The 20,066-nt window shown below is 37.5% G+C and overlaps 1 long non-coding RNA gene and 1 pseudogene across 1 annotated transcript; both read right to left on the bottom strand.

Annotated features, from left to right (window-relative positions):
• Positions 1–2,558: 2,558 nt before the first annotated feature.
• Positions 2,559–3,527, bottom strand: LOC149255895 (uncharacterized). The gene is made up of 2 exons (XR_016266421.1): positions 2,976–3,527; positions 2,559–2,849 (listed from the first exon to the last, which is right to left on the bottom strand). It is a non-coding gene; the product is annotated as an uncharacterized LOC149255895 (long non-coding RNA).
• An 8,010-nt stretch (positions 3,528–11,537) lies between these two features.
• LOC149255894 (zinc finger CCCH domain-containing protein 20 pseudogene) lies at positions 11,538–14,307 on the bottom strand (annotated as a pseudogene).
• Between the last annotated feature and the right edge of the window lie 5,759 nt (positions 14,308–20,066).

Raw genomic sequence — 20,066 nt, 5'->3', positions numbered from 1 at the left:
GGTGCTTTATGGGCGAAAGTGCCGCACCCCCTCAAGCTGGAATGGACCGGAAGATAGGTTGATGTTGGGTCCTGAAATGCTCCAGGAGATGGAGCAACTGGTTAAAAAGGTGCGTTCTAATCTGAAGGCAGCCCAAGATAGACAGAAGAATTTCGCTGACAAGAAAAGAAGGTTTAAGGAATATCAGGTCGGCGATCATGTATATGTGAGAATTCGAGCACGGAAAAGCACTTTACAGTGGAGTGGGTGCGCTAAGTTGGCACCTCGATATTGTGGACCCTTCCAGATTTTAGCAAGGGTCGGGCCGGTGGCTTATCAGCTCGCTCTGCCTAGTCACATACGAGTCCACAATGTCTTTCATGTTTCTGTGTTAAAGAAATATGTTTATGATCCTAAACATGTGATTAATTGGCAGGATATTCAGGTAAGAGTTTCTCCGGTAAATTAATCAAATATTTCTCTTGAAAGGAAATTGACTCAGGGTGTTGCATATTGCAGGTAGAACCGGAAGGAGAAATCCGAGTCGAACCGCTGAGCATTCTAGACCGGAGAGAAGTCACGCTACAGAAGCGGGATATTACCCAAGTTAAAGTGCAATGGCAGCACTTTGGGCCTGATGAGGCCACTTGGGAGGACGAAGAACTTATGAAGCAGGCTTACCCAGGGTTGTTTATCACCGGAAGACATCGGGACGATGTCTGATTTTCAGGAGGGGGAGATGTCATATCCCCAATTTATTGTAAATATTTTTTTTATATTACCACAGTCAAAACACAAGAACATTTTTAGCTGTATAAACTTACATTTTTCTTTTAAGTAAATAGAAATATAATGACAAGGAGGTCATGTTTTATAATGATAGATTTGGTTATGTCATGGATATGAAAAAAAAAACGGTTGCTAAACCCTAACTGTCCTTTCTTTCCCCAACCGTGGAGTGTTCTCGAGGAAAAGAGGGGGGTGGGTTGTGCTGTAGGGACAGACAAAAAGAGAAGGAGGGAAAAATTACCAAGTCTGGTGAGAACCAGATGGTAAGGGCGTAACATGCCTATAAATGAAGATGAGGGTCTTCGAGCCAGCTAGGGGGGAGACTGGTCTTGAAAGACGGTCTCACGGACGGGTGGTTGACTAGCTGCGAAAGGCAGTGGTAACAATACTCTTCATCAGGGAGAAAGAAAAGTTCAACAGAAGACGATTCAGAGCTCTACAGAAGCGACCCAGGTATGTAAACTCTGACTTGTGTTTGAAAATAATAAAGAAATGTTTCTGTAAATTTACAGTTTAAAATTTAATAAATAACAGGAAGGTGGTAGATTTTCTGCTTATCCGTGTTTATGGCATAAAGACAAGGTAGTTTACTGTAGGCAAGACTACTGAAGAATGTAACGACAAGAAACTCGATATATATATAAAATTCCACTACCTGCTATCAATATTTTACATTATAGTCTAGGAAAAGTTATAACCTGTGGGTCAACTGGTTCCAAAAATGGTCAGGGAAACGAGGGAAATCAATTAACCCTGTTAGTAGATTAAAAATTTTATTAAGATATTTGTTTCTTTTAAAAAAATTGGTAAGCGAATAACTGCCTGAGGAGAGGACTATTGATAAGTGTTTTTTTTTTAACTGTGAAAATCATGCATGTTTAGCAAAAAAACTGAATTAAGTAAAGAATCGTAGTATGGTTATCAGTAACTGTCTCTGCCTTGAAATTTTAGTCTATAAAGAAAAACTAAAGACTGCTCCAGCCCTCGTATGCGCGGAGAGGGTGGGTAGTCACCCGCAGGCCGCTCATAGTAGAGCTGACTACAATAAAAAAGGAAAAATAAACCCCTGAAAGATGAGAATCGAACAAAAAACTTAACAGCCCCAAAAACTACAGAGACTCATTCTCGTGCGAATATATGGAGTACAGAGATGGAGATTAACCATAAAAAGGAACAAAGACACAAAAAATAATAATAAAGGTAAACCCTTGGATGCTGGAGGTTTCGATTGACCTTTTTTTTTAGCAGAGGTCCAGCGACCATGACCCCCTCACCATGCCGGAAGGAAAACCCTTCTAGCTGAGGGAATCCTGAAGCGAAGTATCAAGGGCACAAGTTCTTTTGGGGCAACTGGGAAGTTGGAAAGTGCGGGAACGAGTGAATCTGTAATAAAGCGAAAGGAGCGGAGAGGGACAGAGACAAGCTGGTGGATTAAATCAACAAACGCACCCAGAAAACGTGAACAGGACGGCAAGCTTGCAAAATTCAATTATAGATTCTCAACCATACATAGCGTAAACCCTTCTTTATAAGTTTGGAAAACAAGAACTTACAGCATACACATAGGTGAGCAGAAGCCGAATTAAATATATATATATGTATATCACCATAGAAAAGATTTCCGAACAAAGCTGTGAAACTCAGAGACAAAGTATGGGAATTTCAACTGTATGACAGGGATGAAACAATGAACAACAGCACAGAACTGCTGGTGTCGATAGCTACATCTCATAACAGAACTAAATTATACCAATTTGGGGAAAATCATCCTCATAAGAGGATAGATGATGAGTCTATATTATTACATCAATAAACTTATATCCTGGGGAATGCCTGAAAACGAGAGGCTCCCAGTGTTTTCCAGAAAAACAAAATAAAATAACATAAGTTCCATCGGGGCTTCGAACCCGCTAAATAATGCCATTCCTCGTGCAGTCGAAGGATAGACATAAAACTTGGCACAGTCATAACCCTATCTCGGCTCCTTTCTCGGAACAGAAGCTTACCCGTGACTGAGAGCAAGCTGTTGTGGAGTCGCCGTCTAACCGAGGTTCGAACCAGCTCCAAGAACTCCAGCAACCCTTGATGCAATGTAGAAGAAATACAGAAAAAACTGATTAGCAAAAATTTCAGATAGGATATCATACAATTTCGACAAATAAAAAAAAAACTAAAGGGCCGAGAGCCTGAGGAAAACTAAAGTTTACCTGTAAACGTTTTGAACCCTCTGCCTGAACGAGCAGCTGGACCCAAGCTGTGCCATCGACCACCAAGCTGCACCGCAGGTGTAACAGGTCGCTACAGAGCAAATCCGCGGAGGAAAATGTGAAACAACTGAGGTCATTCCCTATGCATTTGGGGTTTGTGAAAACTCTGGCGAACTCTCCACCGTCGGATAGCCTTGGAGGGTGCATCGCCGTGGATCTAGGTGAGGATCCCGAGCAGGACTGGGCGACCGGACAGTCCACCAAAGAACACATAAAACAGTGCAGGCATATATTAAATTACTTCATCTGTTAAACCTTGCCACATGGAAACTTAGCACACTGAAATGACAACCGGGAAGATTACAAAACAAACCATACCCTGCAGGATAGTTGTATCATTAAATGTCGCCAGAAGCCATAGAGGAAGTTAACGCAGGAGGTGATGCGGTCATTTCATAAGGTAAATTCCCGCGGTTGTTGACGTGGCAAAGGGGAAGTTTAAATAAATAAAAATAAGTCGGTCCGGGACATTACACTAACAAAGCATTTGAATCTTAATTTCATGGTTTATATAATATTTATAGCACTCATCAATTAAATTGCCCCAATAAACTTAAATTAAATTAAATAATATAATAAAAAAAATTTAACATATCTATATCATATTTTCACATCAACATTTAAAACATGTTTTTTATTAAAAAATTATATTTCTCACCATCTTTTTTTTACACATTGTGTTGTAACGTGTGTAGATCCATCTTAAGTAAGGATCTAACATGACTAAGAGGGATCAAATTTCTTCACATCTTAAGTAGGGATCTAACATGACCAAGAGGGATCAAATTTCTTCACGTGCAAAATACAATGTGTTATTTTTCATTGTTTAGATTGTATTTTTAAATGCTAAATAGAATATACATAGGACCAAATAAATGTTTTATTGATAACCTACATTGAATATTTTTTTATATATAACATTAAAATGTTAATTCTAACAATTTGTTTTCTATATATAGATATATATGAAGTTGACATCCACATAAATTAGTTAACAAAGATCTTCAAATAGTTTATTGCTGAAATATTTTTGAAAAGTATAAGATTTAAACATCTTAATCATACATTTTTTATTTCTATTCATTTTTTTTAATTATAACCTACATTATTTTTCTATCTATAACATCATTTTTAATTTAAAGGGGGTTGTACCCATATACTTACACATCCCTTCATACTGGACTGTAAAATGAGCTTACATATCCTTCATACTTACATTTCTCTCCTAAAATTTTATCCATCAAATGTCAAACAAAAATAAATAAAATTATTTTGGTCTCTCATACATTGTATCTCGTTTTCATACATTGTGTTATAATAATCATTTACATTTCTCTCCTAAAATTTATCCCCTTGTAATGAGATTTATCAAGTCCTCACAACGTAGATTTGATATTATAAAATAGTTATATTTGATATTATATAATAGTTATCAAATACTCTTTTATATATATATATATATATATATATATAATGATATTATGATAATAGTTAATATATATTTACAAATTTTTGTTATAAAAACATTATATTTTTTTAATGGATTATATATATGAAACCAATGATAAAGATGGATTACAACTGCATTTTAGAGATGGATTACAACTGCATTTTAAAGCAAAAATTTGAAAACTTAATATTTTGATTTCAAAAATATTCAAATTTTCAAAAGTATTTTTATGTCCAAAGTACAATTAAATTTCGACTTTGCTTTTTCATTTTCATTTTCCATATCTCCATGCATAAGGTGAATAATGCATTATTTCATTTTTAGTTGATGTTCTAACAAAGCTAATAGAAATCTTGTTGTTAAGGTCCTAAAAAAACCATTAATTTTGAAAAAGACCTAGTATTACTTCATAAAATATCTTGAAATTTATTTCCAAAATCATTTTTTTTACAATTCACTTCTTATAACTCAATATTCATGATCTTTGAGATCTAATTTGGCTTGTCATTCTCTATTATTATAATAAGAAAAACCTTGTAAAGTCTCTATCCAATATGCATTCCTCCTTTACACTCTACATAGTTATGATATTTTGCTAGAGGTGTACCATTAGAGTCCTTATAGCCTTCCATTATTTTCTAAGCCTTTATCAAACTCTAATTAAAAAATAAATCTTTAATAATATGCAAACTAAAAATAACTAAAATAAACGCTAATAACATAGAATCATAATTGAAGAGTTGGGAAGGGAGAGATGGAGTTCACACTGAGCACCTGGTTTTTTCCCTTTATGAAGCTTTGTTATGCGTTGTCGTTGAACATGAGCTCGACACTGGCATCGAGGGCGTGCCAAGGAATGGAGACTATGAGATCATCTTTCTCCATGGTGATGGATGAGGGATGAATATGGTTCTGTCTGTAGTCAAAAATGGGCACCTTCCTGTCACAAAATGCCTTCGTCCCAAGAGGCAGGGGAACGCTAAGCCATGTGGAAGACACCCTCGACTGGGCTCGTAATGAGAATGAAGTCAAGGTTTAAAGGTTAAGCAAGTTCTTCAAAGCTTGTGTCATTGGCAAAGGCTTGCCACGTTTGGAGAGATCGTGGGGGGTTAGCACTATAGGATTGTTGCCTAAATACTTTCTTCCTTCAGATCTGGGCTCGTATGCATGCACAATCATGAGGGGAATGTGATTCGCAGTGGAGTAGATGCTTGTGCACAATCGTAACATGATTTCACAAGTAGATCACTCTCAAATTCTTAGTTCTAAGCCATACAAAAGACAAGAAGAGCCAAATCAGGAAACCTTCCAAACCTTTATTAAGAAACCAAATGGGAAGTCCTCCATGTTCTGGGTCACTGATTCAGAGATAGTAATAAATATAAAGTTGAATATTGAAATTACACTGGGCATTCACATAAATTTCCAATGCCTTCTTTTTTAAGGAAAGTTGCTTCAGTTTTCTTATCAAGTGAGGGATTATTGCATCTCTAAAACTCCACTATAATCATAGACCTGAGGTTGCATGGAGGTGCTTCGAGACATCCTAGAAACCCTGAAGGTCTTGTCTCATATAAGGATGCAGCGCAAAGGAAAGGCTCCAATCCAATGGATCTGCCCCAGTACAAGCCAGGACCCTACATCATTGAACAAATGAAACAAGTACCTTCCATGGAGGTTAATCTATTAGAGGTAAACAATTTTCTCTGCTCTCCAATCTAGAGTTGTGATTTGTAGATTCAACGGTTTTTTGCCTCTATTTGAAGTGTTGCACCAGTTGGGTTGTCGAGGATTCTCATTCTAGTTGTGCGTCGTTATTTAAAAGTGGGGTTGACAGGGATTCATTTACTACCACTCGGTAATTATTTAGGTAGTACATTGTCTCATATTACGGTGGCTATTTCTCCATTTGGTCAATTTTTTTTTGTCCTTTTTTTATAGAATTCTAGGTCTGGACCCTCCTTTGAGCTCATTGTTGTCCTCCCCTCAATGGCTCATGAAAACATGAACCCTACAGGGATCTTTCCTTGTCCAGTCTTGGTTTGTGAGTTTGGTACTAGAGTACCTTAAAAATATGGTTTAAAACAGTCCTCGTCAAATGTTTAAGCATTCACTACAAAGTCTCTATGCAACCTTCATGCTTCATATACCCCCTTCGTTTCTCCTAGTTCTGCCTCGTTAGTAATGTAGGTTTTAATTACCCTATACATAAATTACCTACAAATGAATTCTTAGAAACATAAAATATACAATGGCAAAAATATAAAACAAATACACAAAGATTTCCCCTTGGATCCCAAAATCGGGACTACCAAATTGATTTTTCATTATATTCATTTCAATGTTACAATACATATATATACATGTCAAAGCATTCATAAACTCCAGTCCATTAACCCTGGATTAGAATATAACCATAGTTCTCTTCACTGGATCTACAAAATACCATGGGCAAAAAATCATCATGCATAAAACCATGTGTGACCCATGCACAAAATCATAGGTAGGTCTACCCACCTAATATAGTGTCAAAAAAAAATTCCCAGGGTGTTGCGACAAACCCCGTACCGCGGGGCTCCACGCCCCCCCCCCCCCCCACAAAAGCTCTCAACAAGGGGGTGCAACCCCCATGCTGCCCCTGGCTCAACGAACATGGGGGCGATCTTGTGACGCCCCCCTCCCCCCCGCGTGTGATTAGTCGTGGAAAGAATATAACACACCCAACAAGTGAGTTTTCTTTAATGAGTCATTCAACCACAGGTCCTACCAACTTGTTTGGCAAGTTTATTCTCCTCGTGGCACCGAGGCTACGCACTTCCTCTCACATAAGAGGAGACTTGGGGTCCTATTCCTCGCGGCACAAGAGGATATTTGGTTGGGAAATCCTTGGGGTCCTCTTCCTTGCAGCACAAGAGGTTATTTGGTTGGGAATCTATTACCAACTTTTTTGATGCGACGCCTTTGGAGGTATGCAAAGAAATTCTTCAACGAGAGGCCAAGGAATTTGGTGATCAAGTTGGGGAAGTTTCATAGGAGGCAAATTCACTTCTTACATTCCATTACTCATCACCATCAAATGGAAACTCTTCTTCGTATGGTCATAAGAAATAAGTATGTAGACAACTACAAACTTTTTGCAGGTCAAGGAAACATCAAGTGCATTCTTGGGGACATCAAATACAAGTTGGATGACATAGTTGTTCGATTGTCTAGCATCAAACGCCATGTAGTTTCCAACTCAAACACCAAGTCAAACGAGCACCAAGGACCTGTGGTCATCAATGAACTAGTACAAGCCTCCCCTCAAGTCAACTCCACTGTTTCATCACCTATTAGAATTTTGGACCAAGGAGTTCAAACAGAAATGGACATGCTAGGTTTGGATCAAGGAGTTCAAACAGAAATGGACATGCTAGGTTTGGACCAAGGAGTTCCAACAGAAATGGACATGCTAGGTTATTTGAAGGTAAAGTTTCTCTTAATTTTGAATAGTTTTGTCTCCTTTATTATATCTACTTGTACATGGTTAATAGTTTATTATTCATGTCTAGTTGTTAATAGTTTATTATTCATGTCTAGTTGTTAATAGTATAAATAACTAGTTGTCAAAGCTATAGTTCTTCATCCCTATATCCCTTTCCTTTTCACCCTGTATCCTCTTCATTTTCATAGTTTTAGTGATGTACATCCACAAAAATGTTTTGGCACCCAAAAATAACAAATTGTAGAAATGTAAATTTTGAAGCCATTGTAAACTTTTTTCTCTTTGATTTGAAAAACTTTAAATCGTGAAAATGATACTTACTCTCTAATTTGATTAATCCTGATAATGATACTTGCTTTGTAGGCTCTCTTAACAAGAAGAAAGACGCATCTCATGATTTTCTTCAATATTGGAGATAACTCTCCATCCCTTATCAATACTTTTGAAGGTGACGGTTTAACAATTAATTTTAAAATTAAAATTTAATGTAAATTTAAAAGTACATTTTCATGGTATAATCTTGTTAACTACAAATATAAAATATCCTTTGTAACCAATTATCACATTAAACTTCAAAATACATTTTCATGGTATAATTTTATTCTTAATAACTACAAAAATAAAATATCCTTTGTAACCAATTAGTAATAACAATCACATATAAAAATTTAATGTAAAGATATAAAGTGCATTCTAAAATAAATAAAAAATTCATTACATGAATTATTTTATTTGCACGTATGAATTACTTAATATGAATATATAAGGATATTTTATAAAATTAAATTTCATTTTTACATTAAAATATAAATTAAATGATTTATGATTTTTTAATTGTTCTAGTAATATAAAGATGATAAACTACATCATCTCTCTACTTTTTCACGTTTTCAATCATTTTTTTTTAATGCGAACATCAAAAAATATTTTCATTTTTCACATTTAAATGTTATTAATTTTTACTTAATAAAAATATAAAAAAGATAATTAGGAAGTTTATTTTCATTTTTACATAAAAATATACTCATTTTCACATTTAATTGTTATTTATTTTTATCTAAAAAGAATATAAAAAGATAGTTGGGAAATTTATTTTCATTTTTACATCAAAATATAAAAATAACAAACTCTATTATCCCACCATTAATTTGAAAATATCCCCATTTTCACATATAAATCTTATTAATTTATTAATAAGAATATAAAAATAACAAACTCTATTCCCACCATTAATTTCAAATTTTCAATAGATAAAATTTATTCAAAATTAAATTTAATATTGTGAAAACTATAAAGAAATCATGTTATTTCAAAATACTAAATATAAACATAACTTCAAATACCTTTTAATTAATTTACAATAAAACAAAAAATTAAGAAATTTCAGTATCACTATTCATTTATTTTAATTCTTAAACCACAAATAAAATTTCAGATATATATAAATGTCTAGATAATCTTCGGCAAAATCACATAATCAATCTTTTGTCGACGCATTTCGAACCAACTGCTAATTTTGACCAGAGGATCAAAGTCAAACCACTAATTTTATTATTAATAGAAGCATATAATTGATTATTATTAGTTAAAATAAATTTAGTGTTTAATATAATGGTCATTATATCTTCATATTTATTAAATAACCTATATTTCTTATTATCCCCAAATTATTTAAATACAAATAAATAGTATTGATTTACTATTATTCTTAGAATTTAGTTATAATAGGTAACCGTGTATTTATTTAATAATAATTGTTTAAATCAAAGGGTCCAATGGTAAACTAGATATAATGGTCATTTATATATAAATGATTAAATATTTTACATATAAATTTTTAATTTACTATTCAAATTCATTTTTTATTTACAATTTATTTTTTATTTACAATTTAATTATTAGGAAAAAAATCAAGTCTCCATACGAGGTCAGCGTTGCGTTAAACATCTCATTAAAATCGCCTACAAAATAAATAGTTTATTTAGATATTATTATTATAAAGATGTTAATACTACTATTTACTATTAAAATTACATCAATATTAAGTTAATAGAGATTTTTTTTATTATCCGTAAAATATTACATAAAAAATAGCATTTGCATTTAGTAATATATGCTTAAGTTAATATAGTTACCTTATTATTTTTGAATTTCAAGTATTATATTATATCGAGATTAAGTTATTATATATACCTTATCTTGATTCCGTTAAAGAGCGATCGTTGATATCGATAATGATAATGATAATAATGTTTATTTTCCACAAAAACATGCGACTTAGACAAATTAAATAATCAAATTAAAATAATCTGAACAGTATATACTTTCACAAAGTCATTTCAATTAATTAATTTTTCAAATGTAAACATTTGATAATTGACACTATTGCTCACAAAATGATATGGGGGGACATGTGGGGAACAGAAAGAGTCAGCAGTCTATTAAAGTAATTTAAAACCTAAACAGCAAATTGCTAGCATTTTATGTAAGCTGACAAATATGGCATTGCCAAGACATGTGGGGAACAAAAGGGTCAGGCGTCCATAAAGTAATTTAAAAACGGCAGCAAATTTCTAGCATTTTATGTAACGTAACCAACATGGCATTCCTGACCCGCCACATATAGCATCATCACCATAAACATAGCAAGTAATTAACATCTTATGTCAAGTCAGATAGCCATAAATATCGCATTTATGACGAACATTTTAACAGAAAATAGAGGGAAGGCACCGCCAATATCATAGACAAATGTAGCAACATAACCAAACACACACAAGCATTACTGATTATCCCTTTGCTTTATCATAGATAAATATAGCAATATAGCAGAACACCGCCTTTTAAAAGGCACTTTCAGCTGATAATTCCAACTCCAGTTGCTCCAAAATTGGAACTGACTATTCTTACACAACTTTGCAACGCGTCCAGATAAAGAAATACACCCCAATCTCCACTAGCTAAATTTAGAGTGGTCTCTCTATCACAATTCCCGATATAGAGATTTGTTAAAACAATATTCTTATTTCAGCCCCGGTCAAATAATTGATTAAAAATTTTGTTTTTCTTTAATTAATCTCAGCCGTCGTTATAATCCCACCGCCGCAATCACAATCCGTAATTATCAACTTTTCTGGTTTGTCGCAGTAAAAACCACTCAATACAACGACTGAAAACCAAGTTTTCAAATATAAAATAATATTAAAACCTCAAATTTCACCTAATTACCTACTATTAGAACAAAGACACCTCACCTGACGCTTACCCTTCCCACTTGACCCTTTACCAGGGGGTCCCTCCACCCATCCTTTGCTTCTGATACACGAAATTGACTCGGCTACCCATCGCCGTCTCACCACCTCCACCTCACGTTTGTCCACGTCATACCCCACAATACAAAGTAAAATTCCACATCATGATATCACAAAGTAAAATTCCAGATTATGATATCACAAACACATCCCAAATACTTTTTACCACAACACCCCTCACAAATTAAAGTCCAACAGTAATTATTATGTCATGAACTCAATGCTCAACATTTCCATACATGGGATTACAACATATATAATTAAAAATTTAAGCGCTTCCTGTTACAAAACAATGGCTTGGCTTTACAGATTTGACTTTATCCAAAATAGTTGGATATCATAATTGTGTATAGATATATATCTATCTAAAGTATATATACAGAAATACTGACAGACAATCGACTAGTTTAAGCTACGATGACCTGGTAATCATTCAACCAGTACAATCCTTGTACAGGCCAATTAAGAAAATGCTTCATCTGGATCTTTCAATTCAGATGCTTGTGACTTCTTCACCTTTACAGAAGAAAATACCCTTGGAGAGTAAATAGAAAATTAATATATACTGTTATATATACCTGCAATAACGTTATACCACTCTGCTGTTACTGTTTGAACGGTTTACACCATGCAAGCTAGCTGAAACTGCTGCTACTGCTTGAACTTTGTTTGAAGAAGCAGAGAATCGAACCTGGGTCTCTCAGCTTAGACCCCTGCAAAAATACATATATATTGTTGTCCAATTTGTTGCTGCACGCAAAACAATCCTTTAATCCTTTCGCGAGCTGTATATAAAAACCCAACAAAATCAAGAAGCTATAGCTGCATACATTTTGCTTGTCGGATAAAAATTGGTTCTCTCAAACAGGTCCAAAATCCCCAAAAATAAATTGTAAAGCATAAACTACTTAATGATCAAGGGGTCAATTTCCACCTAGCCCCAATCCCCCTGACTGTACAGATATGGTTTTCTACAGATACACCCAAAAAAATAGCTTGAAGAATATGTTAATTTTACTACTTGACCAGCTCATTAACCCAACCGAGATCAGGGGATTCAGCGTTGGTGTTATCGAGATTCTCCCGGCTTAGTCTGCTGTAGATCTTTGCACGCAGTTCTCGGCCGGACTCGACCCTCTGCAGTGGCTCCTCTTCCGCGAAGAATTCGGAGTCCCAGTTCTTTTCCCACCTTGACTTTGTGGGAGTCGATGGAAGACTGTAAGAGCAATGTCGCAGGTTTGAAGCCCGGGGAGAGCAGCTTCTGTGCAATGCAGCGTAGGAAGCTTCAGCTTGAAGCCATTGAGAAGGTCCTGTAGGGACTGTCGGCGTTGATGATCCCCCACCATTTAACTCCAAGCTTTGCAGGGAGCCTATCAGATCTGAGACTGCGTTGGACGGAGACTGACAAGAGCCATCGTTGGACAGAGAAGATACTGGGCTCGACAGACCTCTGGAATCATTTGTCGGTGGAATTGTTATGGAATGATGGCGCCGGGTACTCTGTAGGCCAAATGAGGGATGGACTACAGAACTGGGCGAGAGAGATGAGGCGTCCATGTTCACGAAATTGAAAGGTTTGTGATGCAAGGGTTTGTTACCAGCAGCAACAGGTGATGAGTTCGGAACCCCGTAAGTCCAATTGGGGGAAGATTCACGCGGTGAACTAGAAGGCGACAGCGGTGGCGAGAGTGGAGGCGGCGAATGGGCATGTCCAACGAGAGTTGATGTAGGGGATGAGATTTGAAGCTGCGACGTGCACGAAAGATTTGACTTGCTGCACAAGTATCCCCGGGGAGAAGAACCCCCGGTCTGGGAACCGTCGAAATAGCCTCCTCCGTTACCGAAATGGTTCACAGGACTTGAACCTCCACCATCGTAAGCAGCAACAGCAAGGGCCCGTCGAACGAAACAGCATGACGGAGATTTGAACCCTCGTGATTCTTTGACTGGAAGGCATTCCTCGAACCGACTGAGGCTCCAGGCAAAAGACGCAGCTGCTCAGGTGTATGAGCAAAGAAACAAACCCTGCGACGGCAATTGCGCCCGTCTTTGCAGGGCTGCGTTCGGTAGCGGGCCGGATGAAGCCAGCATTCGAAGACCCCGTGAGCAAATTCGCAGGCATCCCCACGCCTGCAGCTTCCTTTTCTGAAATCCGGACAGGCAGTTCCAGAATAATGAAACCGCCTCGGATCTCTCCGTCTCGCTTTCTCCCCGGGGTGCGCAAACGGGCATTCCGTCCAATCGTGGCTTCTTCCTCTCATACATCTTCGCACCTTGAACTCATACATCCGAAACTCGTCGCAAGAATACGCGTCCACAGCAGGCCAGGAGGCCTCATCTTCATTGTTCGACGGCAGGTACTTCTGAAACGCTGCTAGCGAGGATCCAAGCATGGCTCCAACATGAGTATTACCCGACATCGGCACCGACAAAAAGGCCTCATCTTTCACGGCCTCTGACCACGATCCTGCAAAGCTATCATGGTGGAAATCGTCGCTGCGATAAGACGACGGGTTCGAGCCGAAGGAAAGACTCTTAGGAAACAAGCACCGTGTGTCATTGCTGCTGAAATTGAAACCCTCAGCGCCTGGTTGCGACTGCTCTATCAACAAATCCGGCCCCTGGAACTCGACGCCGCTTACAAAGTCGACGGCATTGGCGTAGCCATTGCTATCGCTGAAGAAAGAAGCCCCAGGCATGAAGGAATCCAACGACAGAGCCTGGCACTCCTCTGATGAGACTCCGGGCATTTTCAGGCTAACAGAAACTCTTCACAAAACCCAAAATGCGCTGAAGCTCGGTGGCCTAAGAGTTCGAAACTCGAAGCAATTTAAGTATAATAACGATAAAACCGTTCAGCATTCAGGAAAGCTTTGAAGCTGAAGAACTGAGCCATGGTGAGATCACCAGTTCGAGTCCAGCAGCTAAAAATGAAACTTAAAAACTTACTTACTTACTTGCAGGCAGCACAACGCGGAGCCCCCCTATGAGCAGCAAAGAAGATCTTGGACGCAAAAGATCAAGGGAAAACAAAGAATATAAAGTTGTAGTGCGTTGCTTAATTAGCACTAATTAGTGGATTAAACTCTTGGGATTAACTATTATCTTTGCTTTACCCTTCGACATGAGTCGGTGGATGTCGATTGTGTATACGGTGTATAAATACGACGACCTACGGAAGTTTTTCCCGTCTACTGCGTATTTCTTGGTTTCCGTCGGTTGACGTGAACGACGATGATCTTTTAGCGCGCCACGTCAGCGCTGGCGAACTGACGCGAGCTTCGATACAGTTGTTGGTTGTGTCGTTGGCATCGCACGTGTCTCGTACCACGGTCCGACGCCCCGGTCACCTGAGCTTCGGTCCTCGGAGGCCGCTGTGGCGTCGCAATCGGTCCTTGTAGGTGGTCACATGCATTCAACCTTTAACTAAAAACTTCGATCATCACCTAGGTGGTCACATGCATTCAACCTTTAACTAAAAGTCCGATCATCACCTAAACAAAGAAGGAATAGGAGTGTTAATGTGGAACCAAAGAGAGAGATTGTCGTGTTGTGGTTTAGTAAATTGGTGTAGTAAATTGGTGGGAGCTTTTCTTGATGACCCTGAGTTCAATTTATCTTTAAAATTTTTATAATCATATTTTTCAAGAAGGTAGTTTTAATATTTATTATTATTATTATTCAATTTTAAAGTCACGGTCAAGCTAGACATCAAATTGGTGTATGAGACCCTTTGTTCGTAGGACAAGGAGGTGACTAAATTGGTGTACGAGACCCCTTGTTTGTGGGACAAGCGACTCACTTCTGTGCAACGATTTTACTAAGTCTACGAAGGCATACATACTCTACCCGCCTCTGGTTTTGAACCTATGGCTTTTACGAGGAAACACATGCACCATTAGGCCCTCAATAACTTCGATTTTATTTTGCCCTAATCTTTGTAGACATGAATAGCCATGATAGCAGAAGCCCTAGCAGGATTTTTAAATGAAGAAATTGCTAGCAATGCAAGTAGAATTAGATGAGAAGTCGGATTCCCTGTATGTGAGACTAGTGAATTGATTAAGAGCCAAGTGAGAGGAAGAAGATATGATAATGGAGAGGCCTTAAGAAGCAACTCCAAACAATTGTGTGGTGATCATGACTTATTTTCCTAGTGATCAATGACTAACCCTCCATTTGAGAGTTATGATATAAATATGTATTTGATACCCATGAGGTGTAGTGTGGGGTTTAGTCCCCACCAGGTCAAAGGTTCAAATCTCATGGGGAGGGATTGAGGATGAGAGCCACCTTTGGGGGAATTAAACTATCCCAAGGGACGTCCAAACTCGACCGAGCATCGCACAATCTTGGCGATATCATCCCACTAGTGGGAAAACCATTCCTTCATCCAACATTAGGGTTAGCCCCAGCCTAGGCTTAGCCTAGTTCGAAAAAAATAAAAAATAAAAAGAAGAAAGAAAGAAAGAAAGTTACGAAACCAGTAGAAACATTTTAAAATGAAGAGTTATTTGAATAAATTCTTAGCAATGCAAGTAGAGTTAGATGATAAGTCAAATTCTATGTTTGTGAGACTAGTGATTTGATTAAGAGCCAAGCGAGAAAAAGAAGAAGAACATATAATCATGGAGACACCTTAAGAGACAACTCCAAACAATTGTGTGGTGAACACGTTTTATTGCCCTAGTGTCAATGATTGACCTTCCATTTGAGAGTTGTGATGTAAATATGTATTTGATGTCTTCCTCTATGACATGCCATGATTATGTTGGAAAGCCTCTTGCTTTTAAATATGAAGATCCATCTAAATAAATGGCTAGCAATGCAAGTAGAGTTAGAGGGAAAGTCAAATTCTATGTTTGTGAGATTAATCAATTGAATAAGAACCAAAGTGAAAAGGAAAGAATATGGACATGGAGAGACCGTAAGAGGTAACTCCAAACATTTGTGTAGTGATCATGGCCTACTCTGCTAGTGTTAATATCTTGTCCTTCATTTGAAAGTTGTGACATGAATATATATTCAAAGTCTTCCTCTATGACATAGTAATCCTTCTTACTTGAAAATCTCTGAGGTAGGTTAAAAAGGCCTCATAAATGTGATAACTCATATTCAAAGTCAATTTAGGTTCCAATGGAAAGATTTTGGAAAGAGAAATGGGGAAAAAGGAAAGGAAAACTTTTTATTAATTGAGTCAATACAACCTCCATCAATGGTAAACCTTTCAATGAAATAGAGAGATATTTGAAAGAAAAATGGGGAAAATGTCTTATGTCATTAATGAGATATTTTGGAGGCTTTTATATGTCCTTGAAAATTGGAAATGTGAGTGGCATGTCCTAGCAAGCAAGCAAATGATCATGTTCACCTTGTGACCAATCAATGATTATGTTAATAGGAAACACCATACCCTTGTCGATGTTGTCATTTGGCATAGAGAACATGGAATACTAGGATTTATACACTACAATAAACTAGCAATCATAAAAATTATGGTGTGCTTGTCAGTATAAACTAATCCTTGGAGATTAACTTCATGTTGAAATATCATGCCAAATTATTATTTTGCAATTTGGTATAAGCACGAACACCTTAACAACTTTAGCTAGCCTACATAGAGCGCAAACACCACACTATTAGGCAATAGCAATTGTTATATATCTTATATTTTGTTGTAAGATCATATAGAATAGTGTGTGTTCAATAAATAAATAAAAGAGATAAATAGTTGAGAAAGGTTTACATGAGGAGTTACAACTTAGGTAGAGTTCCTAAAACACATGTCTACGTGGTAAGCATATAAATTGAAGATAAAACCATTGCATTGGTGAAGAAAAAGTTGCTTACAAAGTAGATTTATAGTGTAAAACCTTGAGGAAATATTTCTATCATGAGGAATTTGATTGTTTCTTAACGCATGATAAATCCAAAGTTAAAAATGTATTTACACTAGAGTATTCAAACCATTTGGAAACTAATATTACCTAAACATTATTATTTAAAGTTCATATGTGTATGAAAGCGCATGTGGTTATTAGCATTAGCACTATCTCTCTGTAATGTTAATTTGTAAATCACTACACATAGTAGTTAATGATGGTCAGAAATAAGGTGCCTTGACAACTTCATGAATTCATATTGCTAAAAACCCATTAAACATATATTTCTCTAAACTTATTCATGAATGTGTTGATGGTCAAAAATGGCCTCATCAACATGTAAGGGAGACCACCTAGTCAAAGCACCAACTAAGCTCTTATCCGTTTGGTGTAGTGGTTATGACTAGTTTAACGAGGTCCAGTTACCGTCTCTCCGTCTCTACTGGCTTATAGTATGTCTATTACTTTCCAAAAGAAAAAAAGAAATCAGATCTGCCCTCTTGCAAGAAAGTGATGTTTAAGTTGACTCTACGGCTCAGCCAAACTGCAACTAAGTTTTTCCCCTATGTGAGGGGACTTTTAGAATGCAGAATTTAAATCTAAATGCATATTTAATCTAATATGCAAACAAAACTAATCTTATCTCGAATTGGGAAAATGATATCACTCTCTCAATTCAAGAGTAAATGAACTAACTAATAAGGGGAAGAGGATTGTTTATATGATTGAATCCATTATATAATTTTCATCAATTAATGAAGTAGTTCATTCAATTAATGAAAGGGAAAACAAAATGGGAATGTATGTAAACAATAAATAGTTATTGCTTAATGCATTTCTATTTCAATGAATTCGTAATAATTATAATTTTGTTGTGTTCCTCAAAGATAGCTCTTACAAAACTTTAATAGCGTAAAACAATCGATACGACAATAGTTCTCAATATCAAAATGCCATACACAATTTAGAACAAGAATTAAAATCATTTGCAGAAATTCTGATAAAAAGTGGTTAATTTAAATCTCAGACAATAATGCACATGAAATAAAAATTAATTAAAAACATACCAAAATATCATTACAAGAATTTGCAGTACATGGAACGGTTGTTCGAATCCCGCAGAGGGCATTCCTTCGCGCCTGCAGCCCGGGCGCTGACCATCGTCACAGAGGCCAAGAAGACCGTTGACGGGCTCAAAGGGAATCCTCAGGTCGAGGCTGTTGTCAATCTCTCGCAGGAAGACAACGGCAGAATTAATAGACTTTTGGGTTAGGTCAAAAATTTCATCTGGTTGGCATCGCGTTCCCGCATGGAGGCGCTGCTACTGACCTAGCAGCGCCAAGTCCTTTCCACTCCGTGCGATTCAGACATGGACCTTGGTGGGGGCTCTGTTGCTAGCCCCCCAATACCCCTAGAACTAGAAGCGTTCAGATCCTTAGTTGCAGCATCTGGGAAACGGACGACTGGCTCTCAGTCAAAGTTTGTCAACTAGGAAGCATTCCCACGGTGACACCGCCGGTGGAAGAAACATGTAGAACAGCGTTGAATCTCGCTAAAAGAGGCCTCATCGGTCAGTTCACAGGGTTATGACCATCCCCAAAAGCTGTTGAGGAATGGGTAAAGCGAAACTGGACACCTTTGGTCAGAGAAGGAATAAAAAGTCATTTCGTTGGCAAAGGTTTCTTTGTGTTTGTGTTCGAAAACGCTGAGGATAGAAGTCTGATCTTTAGAAACGGGCCATACTTCATGGGCCCTCAAGGGCTCTATCTGAATAAATGGTCTCCTGACTTCGATCCAGCTCAGGACGTGCCCACGGCGGTACCTGTTTGGGTACGCCTCCCACATCTCCCCCTCCACTGCTGGAGCCAGAACTCGTTGCAATCCATAGGTAACGCTCTTGGCAGATACATAGATCAGGCGCCGAGGAAGGATCAATACTCCTGTGCCCGTATTTGCATTGAGGTCGATCTTGAAGTTGGTTTACCCGAAGCCATCAAACTCTCATTGGCAGACTGGACCCATTTCCAAGAGCTCAACTATGAGCAGCTGCCTTTTAAGTGCCGACACTACCATGAATATGGGCACTTTGCAAGATATTGCAAGAAAAAAAACGAGGAAGCTACAGAGAAAGAAAAAGGAGAGCAATGGAAACAGGTAAAGAAACCAACAAACAACAGGCAGAACAACAAAAACAAAGGCAAAGAGACAGGAAACAAATCAGGGCAAGAAAATGAAAGCACTCAAAATGTTGGAAGCAAGGAAACCATCAGCATAGAGGAGGACAAAAATCCTTTCGAATCTCTCATTCCACCCTCAGATCCTCCAGAGGCAGAACAGGAAGAACCTCCTCAGCAGAACAACATCGAATCTTCAGATCTAGGTAATACTTCAAACCGAACCCATGCAATATTTCATCCCCCTCATATGCTGATATAATCAAACAAAAGAAGAAGAATGTTGAAAATGAGGGTTCATCGGATGAAGAGACCCTAGAAAGGACATCAAAGCGAGTGGGAAGGAAATCAAACGGAGAAACTAGGGAAGAAGAGTCAGAAAGACAAAAAACCCTGGGAAGTCAAGCCACCATTGAAATGACTCTCAGAAGGAACACTAGACCAAGGGTCCCTAAGGGAGGTGGACCTACCCCAACAAGTCATAAATGATGCAGCTGGTCTCTTGGAACTGCAAGGGTCTGGGAATCCCACTAAGGCAGAGGCTATCAGAGATATATTAAAGATGGAATCCATAGACATACTCATGCTCCAAGAGACAAAAATAGAAGGGGAAATCCTTCTAAACACTAGCAATACAAGATGGAAATTTGATTCAGGAAAGGTAGTCAGCGCAAGAGGTTCGGCTGGAGGAATAAGCACATTCTGGTCCAAAAACTCCTTCTCTTTAGAA

Source organism: Pinus tabuliformis, chromosome 7 (genome assembly GCF_031772625.1).
Source record: "Pinus tabuliformis cultivar Carrire ecotype Pingquan chromosome 7, CPIR1, whole genome shotgun sequence".
Lineage (NCBI taxonomy): Eukaryota > Viridiplantae > Streptophyta > Pinopsida > Pinales > Pinaceae > Pinus > Pinus tabuliformis.
Note: the sequence above shows the minus strand (reverse complement) of the source record. Positions and strands in the feature narration are given on the sequence as shown.